This window comes from Taudactylus pleione, unplaced genomic scaffold (genome assembly GCF_031769625.1).
Source record: "Taudactylus pleione unplaced genomic scaffold, aTauple2 ptg000268l, whole genome shotgun sequence".
NCBI classification, from domain to species: Eukaryota; Metazoa; Chordata; class Amphibia; order Anura; family Myobatrachidae; genus Taudactylus; species Taudactylus pleione.
Genome location: NW_028284670.1, coordinates 362,959 through 382,242, shown reverse-complemented (window position 1 = coordinate 382,242; position 19,284 = coordinate 362,959).

The following is a 19,284-nucleotide window of genomic DNA, read 5'->3' as shown; positions in this document are numbered from 1 at the left end:
ACGTACGCTGCAAATGTGAGGATACGGGGTTCTCTCAATCACCCAGACACCGAGCAGATGAAACCAACGTGATGGTTTATTTTTCCACAGCACACAGAAATAGATAATATGTCAGGACAAGCAGTAAATCCAGTGAATGGGCAATAAACAGGTAGCAGTCCAGACAGAGGCAGTCCCAATAGAGTATAATGTCCCAGAACAATTCCACAAAATAGCTAGAGACCCTCAGTCCCCACAGTAGAAACTATCACTGATCACGCAGCAGTGCATAGCGTATGTCCACTCAATCACTTCCAGGACCCCACACGTAGAAACTATCAGAGATCACACAGCAGTGATAGTCCCTGGGTACAATCAAGCATTTCCAGGACCCCATACAGTAGAAGCTAATCACAGAACACACAGCAATGAATAGCGTATAGGTCCTTGCAGAATTTCCAAAGTATAAATCCACAGAACTGGTGATGCGTTCCACTAGCACCTTGGCAGAGCGAGGCCTCTTAGCCAAAGTCAGCGACTAACAGCACAGACGGTGTAATGGTTAGCGTTACTGCCTCACAGCACTGAGGTCGTGGGTTCGATTCCCACCACGGCCCTACCTGTGCGGAGTTTGTATATTCTCCCTGTGCTTGCGTGGGTTTCCTCCGGGTACTCCGGTTTCCTCCCACACTCCAAAAAATATACTGGTAGGTTAATTGGCTCCCAACACAAATTAACCCTAGTGTGTATGTGTGTGCGCATGTGATAGGGAATATAGATTGTAAGCCCCACTGGGGCAGGGACAGATGTGAATGGCCAAATAATCTCTCTGTAAAGCGCTGTGGAATATGTGTGCGCTATATAAATAACTGGTAATAATAATAATTTTATCTCCCTACACTTATCTCCCTGAAATGAATTTTTAAACGTAGGCCAGGATGATGGAAATGAGACACATCTGTCTGTGCGATGGATGCAGGTACAGTATAGCCCACAGTCCTCCCTGTCATCTTCTTCATCAGTCCCTCTGAGCATCACAGTATTTGGATGGCTTTCATATACTGTAGTATAAAGTTATCCCATATGAATACGTTTTCTTCCTGTGCCAGTTTCCTTGGCATGGTTTGTGCCCCTTTCCAGCAACCGTGTCATTTCCAAATCACTGTAATCACTGTAATGCATTCGCTCGGTACATCGCCCTGCTCATTCCTCATTCCCTGATCTCATCTGTTTACTGTCTGTCCGTCAGGGCAGAACCAGATTCCCAGAATGACTGTCCCGACTGGTGTTATACTTCTTCCCAAAACTAATTCCGAATCCCCAGCTAGAGAAATTCCTTTCCTGGTCTTTAATAAATCTCTGACCTTGTCACTGATAACTCCTGCACCATTAGTGATAGGTAACGTTCCCCCCAGAGTCTCCACTTCCCAGCGCACAGATGCACTTAGGGCGCCAACCTATTACAATGATACTTGGGGCCGGATCAGGAGCTGGATGTAAAAATTTAGGGGGGCAAATGCAATAAAGTGAGCTCAGCTTTTCTACGAGACCTCTCTGCATATTTCCCTATTTGCCCCCTCTGTAGCTGTCTGATAGAGTTATATATCCTTGATTGCCCCCTCTATACCTGTCTCTTATTACCCCCTCCGTAGTTCTCTATCTCTCTCTCACTGCCAGTACCTTCCATATAACATTGGGATACAGTCAATTTTCTGATGGACAAGAAGCCGTCCGTCGGATTCCCGTTGTCTAAATCCCAAAATGGGACTAAAGACAGGGTTAGGTTTAGGCACCCCTGGGGGGACAGGGTTAGGCACCAGCCCAGAAGTTTTAGGGTTAGGCAACCCCAAAGGAGGGTTAGGGGGAGAAGGGTAGGGTTAGATGACCTGCGCCGTCGGGATTCTGCTCCTGTCGGGCTTCCACTATCGGTATTTCACCCGGCGGCTATTAAGCCGCCAGGATTTCATACCCAACCCGGCTGCAACCTGCAGCACACACTGACTTCACAGTACTCACCGCTCATTCACTGTCCACCTCACAGCACTCAGTGATCCCCTCACAGTACTCACCGCTCATTCACTGTCCACCTCACAGCACTCAGTGATCCCCACACAGTACTCACCGCTCATTCACTGTCCACCTCACAGCACTCACTGATCCCCTCACAGTACTCACCGCTCATTCACTGTCCACCTCAGAGCACTCACTGATCCCCTCACAGTACTCACCACTCATTCACTGTCCACCTCAGAGCACTCACTGATCCCCTCACAGTACTCACCGCTCATTCACTGTCCACCTCAGAGCACTCACTGATCCCCTCACAGTACTCACCGCTCATTCACTGTCCACCTCAGAGCACTCACTGATCCCCTCACAGCACTTGCTGCCCCTTTCACTGTCCACCTCAGAGCACTCACTGATCTCTTCACAGTACTCACAGCTCATTCACTGTCCACCTCAGAGCACTCACTGATCCCCTCACAGTACTCACCGCTCATTCACTGTCCACCTCACAGCACTCACTGATCCCCTCACAGTACTCACCGCTCATTCACTGTCTACCTCAGAGCACTCACTGATCTCCTCACAGTACTCACTGCTCATTCATTGTCCACCTCACAGTACTCACCGCTCATTAACTGTCCACCTCACAGCACTCACTGATCCCCTCACAGTACTCACCGCTCATTCACTGTCCACCTCAGAGCACTCACTGATCCCCTCACAGTACTCACCGCTCATTCACTGTCCACCTCACAGCACTCACTGATCCCCTCACAGTACTCACCACTCATTCACTGTCCACCTCAGAGCACTCACTGATCCCCTCACAGTACTCACCGCTCATTCACTGTCCACCTCAGAGCTCTCACTGATCCCCTCACAGCACTTGCTGCCCCATTCACTGTCCTCCTCAGAGCACTCACTGATCTCTTCACAGTACTCACAGCTCATTCACTGTCCACCTCAGAGCACTCACTGATCCCCTCACAGTACTCACCGCTCATTCACTGTCCACCTCAGAGCTCTCACTGATCCCCTCACAGCACTTGCTGCCCCTTTCACTGTCCACCTCAGAGCACTCACTGATCCCCTCACAGTACTCACCGCTCATTCACTGTCCACCTCAGAGCACTCACTGATCCCCTCACAGTACTCACCGCTCATTCACTGTCCACCTCACAGCACTCACTGATCCCCTCACAGTACTCACCGCTCATTCGCTGTCTACCTCAGAGAACTCACTGATCTCCTCACAGTACTCACCGCTCATTCACTGTCCACCTCACAGCACTCACTGATCCCCTCACAGTACTCACCGCTCATTCACTGTCCACCTCACAGCACTCACTGATCCCCTCACAGTACTCATCGCTCATTCACTGTCCACCTCACAGCACTCACTGATCCCCTCACAGTACTCACCGCTCATTCACTGTCCACCTCACAGCACTCACTGATCCCCTCACAGTACTCACCACTCATTCACTGTCCACCTCAGAGCACAAACTGATCCCCTCACAGCACTCACCGCTCATTCACTGTCCACCTCACAGCACTCACTGATCCCCTCACAGTACTCACCACTCATTCACTGTCCACCTCAGAGCACTCACTGATCCCCTCACAGTACTCACCGCTCATTCACTGTCCACCTCAGAGCTCTCACTGATCCCCTCACAGCACTTGCTGCCCCTTTCACTGTCCTCCTCAGAGCACTCACTGATCTCTTCACAGTACTCACAGCTCATTCACTGTCCACCTCAGAGCACTCACTGATCCCCTCACAGTACTCACCGCTCATTCACTGTCCACCTCAGAGCTCTCACTGATCCCCTCACAGCACTTGCTGCCCCTTTCACTGTCCACCTCAGAGCACTCACTGATCCCCTCACAGTACTCACCGCTCATTCACTGTCCACCTCAGAGCACTCACTGATCTCCTCACAGTACTCACCGCTCATTCACTGTCCACCTCACAGCACTCACTGATCCCCTCACAGTACTCACCGCTCATTCGCTGTCTACCTCAGAGAACTCACTGATCTCCTCATAGTACTCACCGCTCATTCACTGTCCACCTCACAGCACTCACTGATCCCCTCACAGTACTCACCGCTCATTCACTGTCCACCTCACAGCACTCACTGATCCCCTCACAGTACTCACCGCTCATTCACTGTCCACCTCACAGCACTCACTGATCCCCTCACAGTACTCACCGCTCATTCACTGTCCACCTCACAGCACTCACTGATCCCCTCACAGTACTCACCACTCATTCACTGTCCACCTCAGAGCACTCACTGATCCCCTCACAGCACTCACCGCTCATTCACTGTCCACCTCACAGCACTCGCTGATCCCCTCACAGTACTCACCGCTCATTCACTGTCCACCTCAGAGCACTCACTGATCTCCTCACAGTACTCACCACTCATTCACTGTCCACCTCACAGCACTCACTGATCCCCTCACAGTACTCACCGCTCATTCACTGTCCACCTCACAGCACTCACTGATCCCCTCACAGCACTCACCGCTCATTCACTGTCCACCTCATAGCACTCACTGATCCCTTCACAGTACTCACCGCTCATTCACTGTCCACCTCAGAGCACTCACTGATCCCCTCACAGCACTCACCGCTCATTCACTGTCACCTCAGAGCACTCACTGATCCCCTCACAGTACTCGCTGCCCCTTTCACTGTCCACCTCAGAGCACTCGCTGATCTCTTCACAGTACTCACCGCTCATTCACTGTCCACCTCAGAGCACTCACTGATCCCCTCACAGTACTCACCGCTCATTCACTGTCCACCTCACAGCACTCACTGATCCCCTCACAGTACTCACCGCTCATTCACTGTCCACCTCAGAGCACTCACTGATCCCCTCACAGGACTCACCGCTCATTCACTGTCCACCTCACAGCACTCACTGATCCTCTCACAGTACTCATCGCTCATTCACTGTCCACCTCAGAGCACTCACTGATCTCCTCACAGTACTCACCGCTCATTCACTGTCCACCTCACAGCACTCACTGATCCCCTCACAGTACTCACCACTTATTCACTGTCCACCTCAGAGCACTCACTGATCCCCTCACAGCACTCACCGCTCATTCAATGTCCACCTCACAGCACTCACTGATCCTCTCACAGTACTCATCGCTCATTCACTGTCCACCTCAGAGCACTCACTGATCTCCTCACAGTACACACCGCTCATTCACTGTCCACCTCACAGCACTCACTAATCCCCTCACAGTACTCACCGCTCATTCACTGTCCACCTCACAGCACTCACTGATCCCCTCATAGTACTCACCGCTCATTCACTGTCCACCTCACAGCACTCACTGATCCCCTCACAGTACTCACCGCTCATTCACTGTCCACCTCAGAGCACTCACTGATCTCCTCACAGTACTCACTGCTCATTCACTGTCCACCTCACAGCACTCACTGATCCCCTCACAGTACTCACCGCTCATTCACTGTCCACCTCAGAGCACTCACTGATCCCCTCACAGTACTCACCGCTCATTCACTGTCCACCTCACAGCACTCACTGATCCCCTCACAGTACTCACCGCTCATTCACTGTCCACCTCACAGCACTCACTGATCCCCTCACAGTACTCACCACTCATTCACTGTCCACCTCAGAGCACTCACTGATCCCCTCACAGCACTCACCGCTCAATCACTGTCCACCTCACAGCACTCGCTGATCCCCTCACAGTACTCACCGCTCATTCACTGTCCACTTCAGAGCACTCACTGATCTCCTCACAGTACTCACCACTCATTCACTGTCCACCTCACAGCACTCACTGATCCCCTCACAGTGCTCACCGCTCATTCACTGTCCACCTCACAGCACTCACTGATCCCCTCACAGCACTCACTGCTCATTCACTGTCCACCTCACAGCACTCACTGATCCCCTCACAGTACTCACCGCTCATTCACTGTCCACCTCACAGCACTCACTGATCCCCTCACAGCACTCACCGCTCATTCACTGTCCACCTCATAGCACTCACTGATCCCCTCACAGTATTCACCGCCCCTTTCACTGTCCACCTCAGAGCACTCACTGATCTCTTCACAGTACTCACCGCTCATTCACTGTCCACCTCAGAGCACTCACTGATCCTCTCACAGTACTCACCGCTCATTCACTGTCCACCTCACAGCACTCACTGATCCCCTCACAGCACTCACCGCTCATTCACTGTCCACCTCACAGCACTCACTGATCCCCTCACAGTACTCACCGCTCATTCACTGTCCACCTCACAGCACTCACTGATCCCCTCACAGCACTCACCGCTCATTCACTGTCCACCTCAGAGCACTCACTGATCCCCTCACAGTACTCGCTGCCCCTTTCACTGTCCACCTCAGAGCACTCACTGATCTCTTCACAGTACTCACCTCTCATTCACTGTCCACCTCAGAGCACTCACTGATCCCCTCACAGTACTCACCGCTCATTCACTGTCCACCTCCCAGCACTCACTGATCCCCTCACAGGACTCACCGCTCATTCACTGTCCACCTCAGAGCACTCACTGATCCCCTCACAGGACTCACCGCTCATTCACTGTCCACCTCACAGCACTCACTGATCCTCTCACAGTACTCATCGCTCATTCACTGTCCACCTCAGAGCACTCACTGATCTCCTCACAGTACTCACCGCTCATTCACTGTCCACCTCACAGCACTCACTGATCCCCTCACAGTACTCACCGCTCATTCACTGTCCACCTCACAGCACTCACTGATCCCCTCATAGTACTCACCGCTCATTCACTGTCCACCTCACAGCACTCACTGATCCCCTCACAGTACTCACCGCTCATTCACTGTCCACCTCAGAGCACTCACTGATCTCCTCACAGTACTCACCGCTCATTCACTGTCCACCTCACAGCACTCACTGATCCCCTCACAGTACTCACCGCTCATTCACTGTCCACCTCAGAGCACTCACTGATCTCCTCACAGTACTTACCGCTCATTCACAGCACTCACTGATCCCCTCACAGTACTCACCGCTCATTCACTGTCCACCTCACAGCACTCACTGATCCCCTCACAGCACTCACCGCTCATTCACTGTCCACCTCAGAGCACTCACTGATCCCCTCACAGTACTCACCGCTCATTCACTGTCTGCCTCAGAGCACTCACTGATCCCCTCACAGCACTCACCGCTCAGTCACTGTCCACCTCAGAGCACTCACTGATCCCCTCACAGTACTCACCGCTCATTCACTGTCCACCTCACAGCACTCACTGATCCCCTCACAGTACTCACCGCTCATTCACTATCCACCTCAGAGCACTCACTGATCTCCTCACAGTACTCACCGCTCATTCATTGTCCACCTCACAGTACTCACCACTCATTAACTGTCCACCTCACAGCACTCACTGATCCCCTCACAGTACTCACCGCTCATTCACTGTCCACCTCAGAGCACTCACTGATCCCCTCACAGCACTCACCGCTCATTCACTGTCCACCTCAGAGCACTCACTGATCCCCTCACAGTACTCACCGCTCATTCACTGTCCACCTCACAGCACCCCCCTCCCATCGTCCACGTCACTGTCTTCCTCACTGTTCCTCAGTCTCAGCGTGCAAACGTCCTGTGCGCTGCACTGATACACAGAAGCACTTTATGGTGCTGGGTAAAGTCCCGGTGACCCGGCCTCTTCATGTTTGCGCCAGCTGATCTCTCCAGCAGCCTAGGCACAAAGCACCAAACACTGTACTGCACGGAGGTATTGGGTTGGAAAGAGTGGCTGGGAAGTATCTATTCCTCTGCCTCCGGCAGCTGCAATGTGTATGCAGAGCGCGTCTGCGGGCGGCCCTGGAATACTAAAATTGTACCGGCCCATGGGGCAGAAGGCATCTTGCCATTGTTTTAGGCCTGAGACACAAAGCATCTTTCCCCCGATTGTCTGCGCTCAGAGACGCAACAAATATTTGATGCGGGGTCTGAAAATGTTAGTAGGCATTTCTGCCATAGGGCTGGTGCTGAAGAAAAACAAAACAATACTGCGCTATGCACTGGTATATTGAATAGTATAAATTGTATGTCTATAATAGGTTTGCTGTCTGTTAATAAACAGGAGGCCTTGTGAATAAGATAAATGTTTTTAATTAACACAATATGATTCACATATATACCAAAATTACAATCATGTGCACATGAAAAAATGGATCCTATAAATACATAAAAACAAATGATTAAATCAATATAAAACTTTTGGGCTATAATAAATTGCTAGATGCAAAAAAGTATCAATAGACTGAGGTATCTCAGCATACCACTCTGAAAAAAGCCACTATCGTAACAATGTGGCTGGAAAGTAACAAGTGTATCTTGGTAAAAATAGTCAGGACAGCTGAGTTCCGCCACTGTGTAGCAATCACTACTGGCGTCCCAGAGTGAAGTGCAGTGGAATGGGAGAATATATAGTGGAAAGGTGGAGAAGATGTTACCTCTACCTCTGGATGGCCGTGTCCGCACTAGTAGCCGTCCCGGCTTGTCTATTTGTTGTGTGGCCGCGGGTAGGTATTGTCAGCTATATCTGTAAGGTGGTGAGCATGATCCGGCAAGCAGTGACCAGAAGCGGGTGATGTACCGTAGGTGGCTGGATCCACACTGCCCTCCGCCCAGACTTGTTCACTCACTATAGAGTTTCGGCTGACATAGGCAAACGCAGGGGGGAGGGGGGGTTCCGGTTGCCTGGAAACCCCCCTCCCTAGCCCACAGCATGGGGACCACAATATAAATAGCATATAATAGTAAAGTTGCATGTTTTTAAGATCCCCTCAGTGTCACAAATTAAATAATTAGCATAGTAATGAATATACTTGTGCACCAACTAGGAGATCTGGAAAAGGGTCATTTATTAATACTGTATAATAATACACTATCCAGTACATAAAGAGATCAATCTGTACATCTATGTACAGGGCAGTGCACGGTTCTTTTTCTGCCCCCTCCCCATTTGGAATCAAGTAATTGGAAATCCTGCGTTTGCCACTGGCTGAGTGAGACCGACTTGCCATGCAGCGGGAGATCAGATGGATCTGTATGATGGACGCCGTGTGCGGCTGGCAGCGCTCCCGGAACAGATGGATGGCTCCGTGTATAACATCCAGAGTAACAGACGGTATATGGTAATAATGCTGTGAGCAAACCTCAGATGCCTGGGTGATGACGTCAACGTGTTTCGTCCCACAAAAACCGGAACTTTTTCAAGACTTTTTCCCAGCCACTCTCCGCACAGTGCAGAGCCACAGCCCACAGAGCATCTCTCCCAGGTCCCAGCCGCTCTCCCCGCAGTGCCACAGCCCACAGAGCCTCCCTCCTGGGTCCCAGCCGCTCTCCCCACAGTGCAGTGCCACAGCCCACAGAGCCTCTCTCCTGGGTCCCAGCCACTCTCCACGCAGAGCAGTGCCACAGCCCACAGAGCCTCTCTCCCGGGTCACAGCCACTCTCCCTGCAGTGCAGTGCTACAGCCCACAGAGCCTCTCTCCCAGGTCCCACCACTCTCCCCGCAGTGCAGAGCCACAGCCCACAGAGCCTCTCTCACGGGTCACAGCCACTCTCCCTGCAGTGCAGTGCTACAGCCCACAGAGCCTCTCTCCCAGGTCCCAGCCACTCTCCCCGCAGTGCAGAGCCACAGCCCACAGAGCCTCTCTCCCAGGTCACAGCCACTCTCCCTACAGTGCAGTGCCACAGCCCACAGAGCCTCTCTCCCGGGTCCCAGCCACACTCCCCGCAGTGCAGTGCCACAGCCCACAGAGCCTCTCTCCTGGGTCACAGGCACTCTCCCTGCAGAGCAGTGCCACAGCCCACAGAACCTCTCTCCCGGGTCTCAGCCACTCTCCCCACAGTGCAGTGCCACAGCCCACAGAGCCTCTCTCCCGGGTCCCAGCTCCTCTCCCGGCAGTGCAGTGCCACAGCCCACAGAGTCTCTCTCCCGGGTCCCAGCCACTCTCCCCGCAGTGCAGTTCCACAGCCCACAGAGCCTCTCTCCCAAGTCCCAGCTGCTCTCCCCGCAGTGCAGTGCCACAGCCAACAGAGCCTCTTTTCCGGGTCCCATCAGCTCTCCCCACAGTGCAGTGTCAAAGCCCACAGAGCCTCTCTCCCGGGTCCCAGCCACTCTCCACGCAGTGCAGTGCCACAGCCCACAGAGCCTCTCTCCCGGGTCCTAGCCGCTCTCCATGCAGTGCAGTGCCACAGCCCACAGAGCCTCTCTTCTGGGTCCCAGCCACTCTCTCTGCAGTGCAGTGCCACAGCCCACAGAGCCTCTCTCCCAGGTCCCAGCCACTTTCCCTGCAGTGCAGTGCCACAGCCCACAGAGTCTCTCTCCTGGATCTCAGCCGCACTTCATGCAGTGCTGTGCCACAGCCCACAGAGCCTCTCTCCCAGGTCCCAGCCACTCTCCCTGCAGTGCAGTGCCACAGCCCACAGAGCCTCTCTCCTGGGTCCCAGCCACTCTCCATGCAGAGCAGTGCCACAGCCCACAGAGCCTCTCTCCTGGGTCCCAGCCACTCTCTCTGCAGTGCAGTGCCACAGCCCACAGAGCCTCTCTCCCAGGTCCCAGCCACTCTTCCTGCAGTGCAGTGCCACAGCCCACAGAGCCTCTCTCCCTGGTCCCGGCCACTCTCCCTGCTGTGCAGTGCCACAGCCCACAGAGCCTCTCTCCCTGGTCCCGGCCACTCTCCCTGCAGTGCAGTGCCACAGCCCACAGAGCCTCTCTCCCGGGTCCCGGCCACTCTCCCTGCAGTGCAGTGTCACAGCCCACAGAGCCTCTCTCCCGGGTCCCAGCCGCTCTCCACGCAGAGCAGTGCCACAACCCACAGAGCCTCTCTCCCGGATCCCGGCCACTCTCCCTGCAGTGCAGTGCCACAGCCCACAGAGCCTCTCTCCCAGGTCCCGGCCACTCTCCCTGCAGTGCAGTGCCACAGCCCACACAGCCTCTCTCCCTGGTCCTGGCCACTCTACCAGCCCACAGAGCCTCTCTCCCGGGTCCCGGCCACTCTCCACACAGTGCAGTGTCACAGCCCACAGAGCCTCTCTCCCAGGTTCCAGCCACTCTCCCCGTGGTGCAGTGCCACAGCCCACAGAGCCTCTCTCCCGGGCCCTGGCCACTCTCCCTGCAGTGCAGTGCCACAGCCCTCAGAGCCTCTCTTCTGGGTCCCAGCCACTCTCTCTGCAGTGCAGTGCCACAGCCCACAGAGCCTCTCTCCCAAGTCCCAGCCACTTTCCCTGCAGTGCAGTTCCACAGCCCACAAAGCCTCTCTCCTGGGTCCCAGACGCTCTCTCTGCAGTGCAGTGCCACAGCCCACAGAGCCTCACTCCCAGGTCCCAGCCACTCTTCCTGCAGTGCAGTGCCACAGCCCACACAGCCTCTCTCCCTGGTCCCGGCCACTCTCCCTGCTGTGCAGTGCCACAGCCCACAGAGCCTCTCTCCCGGGTCCCGGCCACTCTCCCTGCAGTGCAGTGCCACAGCCCGCAGAGCCTCTCTCCCGTGTCCTGGCCACTCTCCCTGCAGTGCAGTGCCACAGCCCACAGAGCCTCTCTCCCGGGTCCTGGCCACTCTCCCTGCAGTGCAGGGCCACAGCCCACAGAGCCTCTCTCCCGGGTCCCGGCCACTCTCCCTGCAGTGCAGTGCCACAGCCCGCAGAGCCTCTCTCCCGTGTCCTGGCCACTCTCCCTGCAGTGCAGTGCCACAGCCCACAGAGCCTCTCTCCCGGGTCCCGGCCACTCTCCCTGCAGTGCAGGGCCACAGCCCACAGAGCCTTTCTCCCGGGTCACAGCCAATCTCCCTGTGGCGCAGTCAGTGACAGCGGCCACACTGATTTCACAGCACCCTCTCCCCGCAGTCAGTGCCAGCAGCCATCCGGTGACAAGTTGCAGTGTCGGAGTCTCGGCACCTCAAAAGGGGCAGGCACAGAGTCGCGGGTGGTCACATGCTACGTGACATCTGCCACAACCAAAGAGACCACAGAGTGCAGCAGAGTAGACGTGGTGGAGGAGGAGCACCGCTGATGCTGATTGGCTCAGCTCAGCGGCTCAACTATTTTGGAACTTCTGTGGAACGGCCGGGACTCGGGTGACAATGGAGGTGGTTCCACCTTCAGGGCTGGCGCCTGGCAACAACTGACTCCATTGTCTCTGGGAGTTCCACCACTGGTACACAAGGGAAGGAGTTTGCAGCATCATTTGCATGGTGACTGCCAATAGACGTTATTGCGGGCACTTCTGCATGTGACTCATCTATTTTTGCTGCTTCCTCTTTGCCATGCAATGAAATATCTGGAGGGGTTACAGCATACCTTTTGTGAGGAGGAGGTTGTGACTGATGCATGTGCCAAAGACTCCTGCCCAAAATTAAAGTGTGTGGTTTAGGAACAAGGAGGGGGAGGGGTGTCATTGGAAATGCAATACCCAAAAGCCACGCCCCCATTTTCCTGATGCTGGGGGCTTGCCCAGTGCTCCGGGAATTGCTGGGCAGCCCCCCAGCCTCTCTCTTAGAGCCGCCACAGTGTGTGTGGATGATGCGCCCATGCTATGCAGAGCAGTGGTGTCAGAGTGTCTCTCCAACCTCCTCCCCCCATGTCCTCAGGACACTGTGGGCCGCCAGTGGGACAGTGCCCAAGAAGCCGGACTCTCCCGCAGAAATAGGGACAGTTGGTAAGTTTACAGCGAAGGCCATCGAGATCCATGAGTTACTTATCACTTTGTGGCCCCTTTCTGATCAGGGGCCCAGCTTGGAAATGGGTGCCTGGTTTGAGCTCCCAGCTCCACTGCTACTACAGAATAAATAAACTATGTGTACTATATATATATATATCTACTATATAAAAATTTAAATATGTCCTTCTGTCTTTCTATACAAATCCACAGTTTACAAGCCAAGATCATGAAATTTTACAAACAAACGTATTAAAACATGGCAGAGGCAACTAAAAAAATGTTAAATTGAAATTAATTGCTGTTGATTTTTAATTAATTAAAAAATACAATTTTTGCATAGCATTCGCCCTCTACAGGTCAGGTCCGGATATAGAAAAGGATTTAGCTTATCTACTATTTTTTCTTTTCTATCTTCTCTCTTCTCTACTATATAAAAGTGAAAATTTGTCCTTTTGTCTTTCTATACAAATCCACAGTTTACAAGCGAAGATCGTGAAATTTTACATATGTCTGTATTAAAACACGGCGGAGGCAACTAAAAAATTTGAAATCAAAATTAATTACTGTTAATTTTTAATTAATTAAAAAAACACAATTTTTGCTGGATGCTCATTGTGGGGCCTCATGGCATATGGGTAGGGCCTCGGACCAAGTGTTTTGTGTTGTAATGTTTTGTCATGATCTTAAAGTTTATTATCGAAGAGAGCTTTAGCAGGCTTTCCCAGAATTCTCAGCTCTCTGACTATAGCAAATTACGCAACAACATTAATTTCTTTCTTCGAACTGTGTCAAAATGATGACTTTGCAAGGACCCTGCTGTACTGTTAGCTGCCAAAATTTTACATATGGAAGGTTTCTCCAAATCTTTTTATGCGCAGAAAACAGGGGGTCGCTGTAGATGGTCATCCTGGTATCAGAGCAACAGAAGCTCTTGGCCGTGTTTACACTGTACATCCAACAAATTTTGAATGCTTCTGTCTCCAAAGGTGGCTTTACACCATTACAGGTCCTACTTCCTTTGAAGACCTTAGGATTGTTGAAGGGGAAGTTTGTCACACTTTTCGTGAGGCCTGCCTAAGGAGAGGTTGGTTGGAGGATGATGTGTAAACAAACATTCTTAAAATCCTGGGCAACACCGGGTACTCCAGCTAGTATATAATAAACTTTCAAATATGGTGGCAGAGGCAAACTACATGGCCAAGGGACATCCATACTAATTAGTGCATTTGCCCAACTTTAGCCACTCACACCCATTGCTGACTGGTGCAGTACATCAAAGCTCTCTCCAGTATCCAGTTTATAAAGGTGTCCTTAGGTGAAAGGTAGGACACAGTTAAATGTTGTTTTAAAATGCCTTAAATAAATTGTTACAGCCAGTCAAAAATGTTACAAATTTATCGCTTAGGGCAACTTGAATCATCTCCATTACTGCAGCCCTCTCACTACCATCAACCGGCCCATCCCTGTCCCAGGCTGCAACGTTTCCATGTATGTTATGTAAATCATGGTACAGGTGCATTAGTTGCCTGCTGCAAAAAAAACTTTTACAGATGTACTGTGAGTGATTTATAATGTTCTCATTGCTAAAAATATTATCAGTAGAATTTATCTCACTCAAGAACTCAGTGACTGTCAATGTAGCTCTGTCAATAAGTGAGTCAGTAGCTGCCTCGGTCACCGCAAGTGCTGTTATTGTGAGTTGGAAAGGTCTAGTAGGCCACACACACCCACGGAATGGGGCCACCAAATGCCAAAGCATGTAACAGGTACATATAGTCTGTCCTCAGTTCCAAAACTCACTACTGTATTCCAGACTGCTCTGGAAGCAATGTCAGTACAATAACTGATTGCTTGGAGCATCATGTATTGGGTTTCCATGGCCAAGCAGCCTCCAATCACCATGTGTAATGCCAAACGTCAGCTGGAGTGGTGTAAAGCACACTGCCATGGCAATGGAGCAGTGGAAATGCATTCTCTGGAGTGATGAATTGCATGTCTCCATCTAGTATTCTGTAAGACAAATATAATGTAATGGAAAGGCAGTCTCTGGAGTGATGAATCGCGATTCTCCATCTAGTATTCTGTCAGACAAATATAAAGCAGTGGAAATGCATTCTCTACACCAGTGATTCCCAACCTCGGTCCTCGAGGCACACTAACAGTCCTGGTTTTAGTGATATCCATGCTTACACACAGATGGTTAAATCAGAATGACTGAGGTACTAATTAAGTCACTTGTGTTCAAGTATGGCTATACTTAAAACCTGGACTGTTAGTGTGCCTTGAGGACCGTGGTTGGGAAACCCTGCTCTAGAGTGATGAATCACATTTCTCCATCTTGTATTCTGTAGGACAAATTTTTAGCAGTGGAAATGCATTCTCTGGAGTGATGAATCACATTTCTCCATCTAGTATTCTGTAAAACAAATATAAAGTAGTTGAAATGCAGTCTCGGGAATGATGAATCGCGTTTCTCCATCATGCAGTCTGTATGATAAATATGTAGCAATGCAAATGCATTCTCTGGAGTGACCAATCGAGTTTCTCCATCTAGTATTCTGTAAAACAAATATAAAGTAATGAAAATGCAGTTTCTGGAGTGATGAATCGCGTTTCTCCATCTAGTATGCTCTAAGACAAATATAGAGCAGTGGAAATACATTCTCTGGAGTAATTAATTGCATTTCTCCATCCTGTAGTCTGTAGGACAAATATGGCACAGTGGAATGCATTCTCTGTAGTCATGAATAGTGTTTATCCATCCTGCAATCTGTAGGACAAATATGGAACAGTGGAAATGCATAATCTGGAGTGATGAATCGTGTTTATCCATCTTGTAGTCTGCAGGACAAATATGAAGCAGTGGAAATACATTCTCTGGAGTTATGAATCGCCTTTCTCCATCCTATAGTCTGTAGGACAAATATGGAACAGTGGAAATGCATAATCTGGAGTGATGAATCGCGTTTCTCCATCCTGTAGTCTGTGTGACAGATATGGAGCAGTGGAAATACATTCTCTGGAGTGAGGAATCGCGTTTCTCCATCCTGTAGTCTGTATGACAAATATGAAGCAGGGGAAATACATTCTCTGGAGTGATGAATCGCATTTCTCCATCCTGTAGTCTGTAGGACAAATATGAACAAGTGGAAATGCATTCTCTGGAGTTATGAATCAAGTTTATCCATCCTGTAGTCTGTATGACAAATATAGAGCAGTGGAAATGTATTGTCTGGAGTGATGAATTGCATTTCTCCATTCTGTAGTCTGTATGACAAATATAGAGCAGGGGAAATGCAGTATCTGGAGTGATGAATTGCATTTCTCCATCCTGTAGTCTGCAGGACAAATATGAAGCAGGGGAAATACATTCTCTGGAGTGATGAATCGCGTTTCTCCACCCTGTAGTCTGTTGGACAAATATGGAGCAGTGGAAATGCATTATCTGGAGTGATGAATCGCGTTTCTCCACCCTGTATTCTGTAGGACAAATATGAAGCAGTAGACATGCATTATATTGAGTGATAATTCGTGTTTCTCCATCCTATAGTCTGTAGGACAAATCTGAAGCAGTGGAAATGCATTCTCTGGAGTGATGAATTGCATTTCTCCATCCTGTAGTCTGCAGGACAAATATGAAGCAGAAGAAGTACATTCTCTGGAATGAGGAATCACATTTCTCCATCTTGTAGTCTGTAGGACAAATATGGAGCAGTGGAAATGCATTCTCTGGAGTGATGAATCCTGTTTCTCCATCTTGTAGTCTGTAGGACAAATATGGAGCAGTGGAAATGCATAATCTGGAGTGATGAATCATGTTTATCCATCCTGTATTCTGCAGGACAAATATGAAGCAGTGGAAATACATTCTCTGGAGTGATGAATCCAGTTTCTCCATCCTGTAGTCTGTAGGACAAATATGGAGCAGTGGAAATGCATTCTCTGGAGTGATGAATCATGTTTCTCCATCCTGCAGTCTGTAGGACAAATATGGAGCAGTGGAAATACATTCTCTGGAGTGATGAATCGCGATTCTCCAACCTGTAGTCTGTATGACAAATATGGAGCAGTGGAAATGCATTCTCTGGAGTGATGAATCACGTTTCTCCATCCTGTAGTTTGTAAGACAAATTTGGAGCAGTGGAAATGCATCCTCTGGAGTGATGAATTGCATTTCTTCATCTAGTACTATGCAGGAACAATATGGGTTTGGCGGATGCCAGGAGGACTTATCCTGCCTGAATGCATACTGCCACCTTGTAAGTTTGATGGAGGAGGAATAATGTTCTATACTGGTTTTCATAGTTTGGCCATGGGTTCCTTAGTTCCAGTGAAGGGAAATCTCAATGCTATTGTACAGTATTCAATGGCATTCTAGAGAATTGATCGCTTACAACTTTGAGGCATTAGTTTGGGTAAGGTATATTCAGATTCAGCCTGGCAGTGCCCATGTATACAACGAGCTCCAGCAAAAATGGGTTGCTGAATTTATTCTGGAAGAACTTCACTGGTCTGCACAGGGCCCTGAACTGGAATATCGAAAGTGAGGCGCCTTATAGTCTCTCTGCTTATACCGCTGCCGATTTTTGGGAATAATGAGACGAAACCAATCATTTTCTTTTCAGTGGTCTCATCTAATTATCAGGGCAGGCAGGTGGTAGAATTCGCCAGCAAGATGCAGCTGTACTTAACGCCGCTGGTGATAACCCCATTAATAATAGGGCCATTTGTGACGTATGTGTGAAAGTGGAATGTAACATATATGAGAGTTACAAGGTGAATGTTGCCAAGTTGGCCACATAGGTATTAAAGGTTTATCAGCTACTGCATACACATACAGTAAACAGTGAGTGAGTCTATGGTCACTGGCCGCCGCAAGTAAGACGCCGGAGCCATGATATCTGCATGTATCTGCAAGTAAGATGCCGAACCATAGTGTATCAGCTGGAAACACATCCCGAAAATGGGCAGAACACGCCTCCGTTTTAGCTGTCACTCCCCATTACCCCCTGGCAAAACGTCCATTTTCTGTCAATAACTTGCAAACAAATCCTTACTGCAACCACTCGCCGCGAGTGCGCAATGTTACTGTGATGCATGCGCTGTCCACCTTTAGTCGCTCAGTCGCGTGAACATTGAAACAGTGTACACCTTTAAATCAGGCACATGGTGCGAATTGCAACTACAGTATACCATAACCATGAACAGCCTGACTACATAGTTTGATTAATAAAAGTAATGGTAGTGCTGCAATTAAAGCGTAATAATACATTACATTGTTTAATAAACTCATTTCTTCTGCAATTTGTCCCGTGAGACTGTGACCCAGGTCGTGGAGGCAGCTGGTGCTGTTTGTTTTACTTTCAGACGAGTGTTTGCAGATACAGAGAAGTTATTTGTTGACAGAGCAAAGATGAAAACTGCACCGGATTCAGTGGGACTTGGACCCTGAGAATTCACTCCCTGGACAGCAATCTGATGTGGCATTTATTGCTACTACCATTAGTAACATATGCAAACGCAGCAGGAGTCATCTAGTAGACAGATGCCTCCTGGATGCTCAGTGATTCGTAGCTGCATCCGAGGACATTTACCATCTAATCACTTGGGCGAACATCGGCCATATGGGTAACCCTCGGGTTACTCAGCATGGCTGGAGGTCTCACTCGGCGAGTGCCAGGGCATCAGGAAGTCTGGCTTTGGTACACCTACAAAACACACCCCAATTTAGTACAACGGTCACTGGCACAGCCCCAACCCCTAATGGCCGCAGACTGTAAATCTGACTGCAACTCAGGGGGCACTGCGAGTGTGTTCGTAGGACCTGTTCTGCACATGATCGCGGGAACCATCCTGTGCATGCGCAGAATGGGTCATGTGACCCCACCATCAGATCTGTGCGTGAACCATTGGGTTTGCATATAAATCTGAATCAGGCCATTAGGACCTGATTCTGATGTGGGCGGTATAGCACTACCGTACAACTAAAATGCAAGTGCAGCAGGAGACGTCTGAAGGAAATAGACACCTCCCTCATGCATCTGCGATCCTAGTGATGCACCAGAAGATTCAACATCGGATCACCATCGCAATAGTCTCAGCCCTCGGCCAGTCTGCGTAAGCCGGTAAGGATGCAATGGTAAGTGTCAGCTCTGCTTTCTGGGTGTAGCAAAGCCAGAGACTGCGTCCCTAGACACATCTTCACTGGCCTCACCAGCGTGATTTCACCAGACATCCTGAGTAGTGTGATGGTTATGATACCGTGCTCCTACAGGCTATTTACCTGAACTAACTGGAGAAGAGTAAACCCAGAGTTAGGGGTAGAGATAGCCTTTGAAGGGTTCCACCATTAATGGTGCCATTGATGGTTTACATCAATGGCAGGAACCCATTAAGGGAGAACCATCAATGTTTTGAACCAACGATGGATGGCTTGAACCATCAATGAGCATCCCTGCTCTTGGTCATGGGAAGGCAGTGGGTCAATCATTGAAGGGGCTGAGCTAAGTGGTACAATGAGGGCAGTGCTAAGCACCTTGACCAGGAAAAAAAATT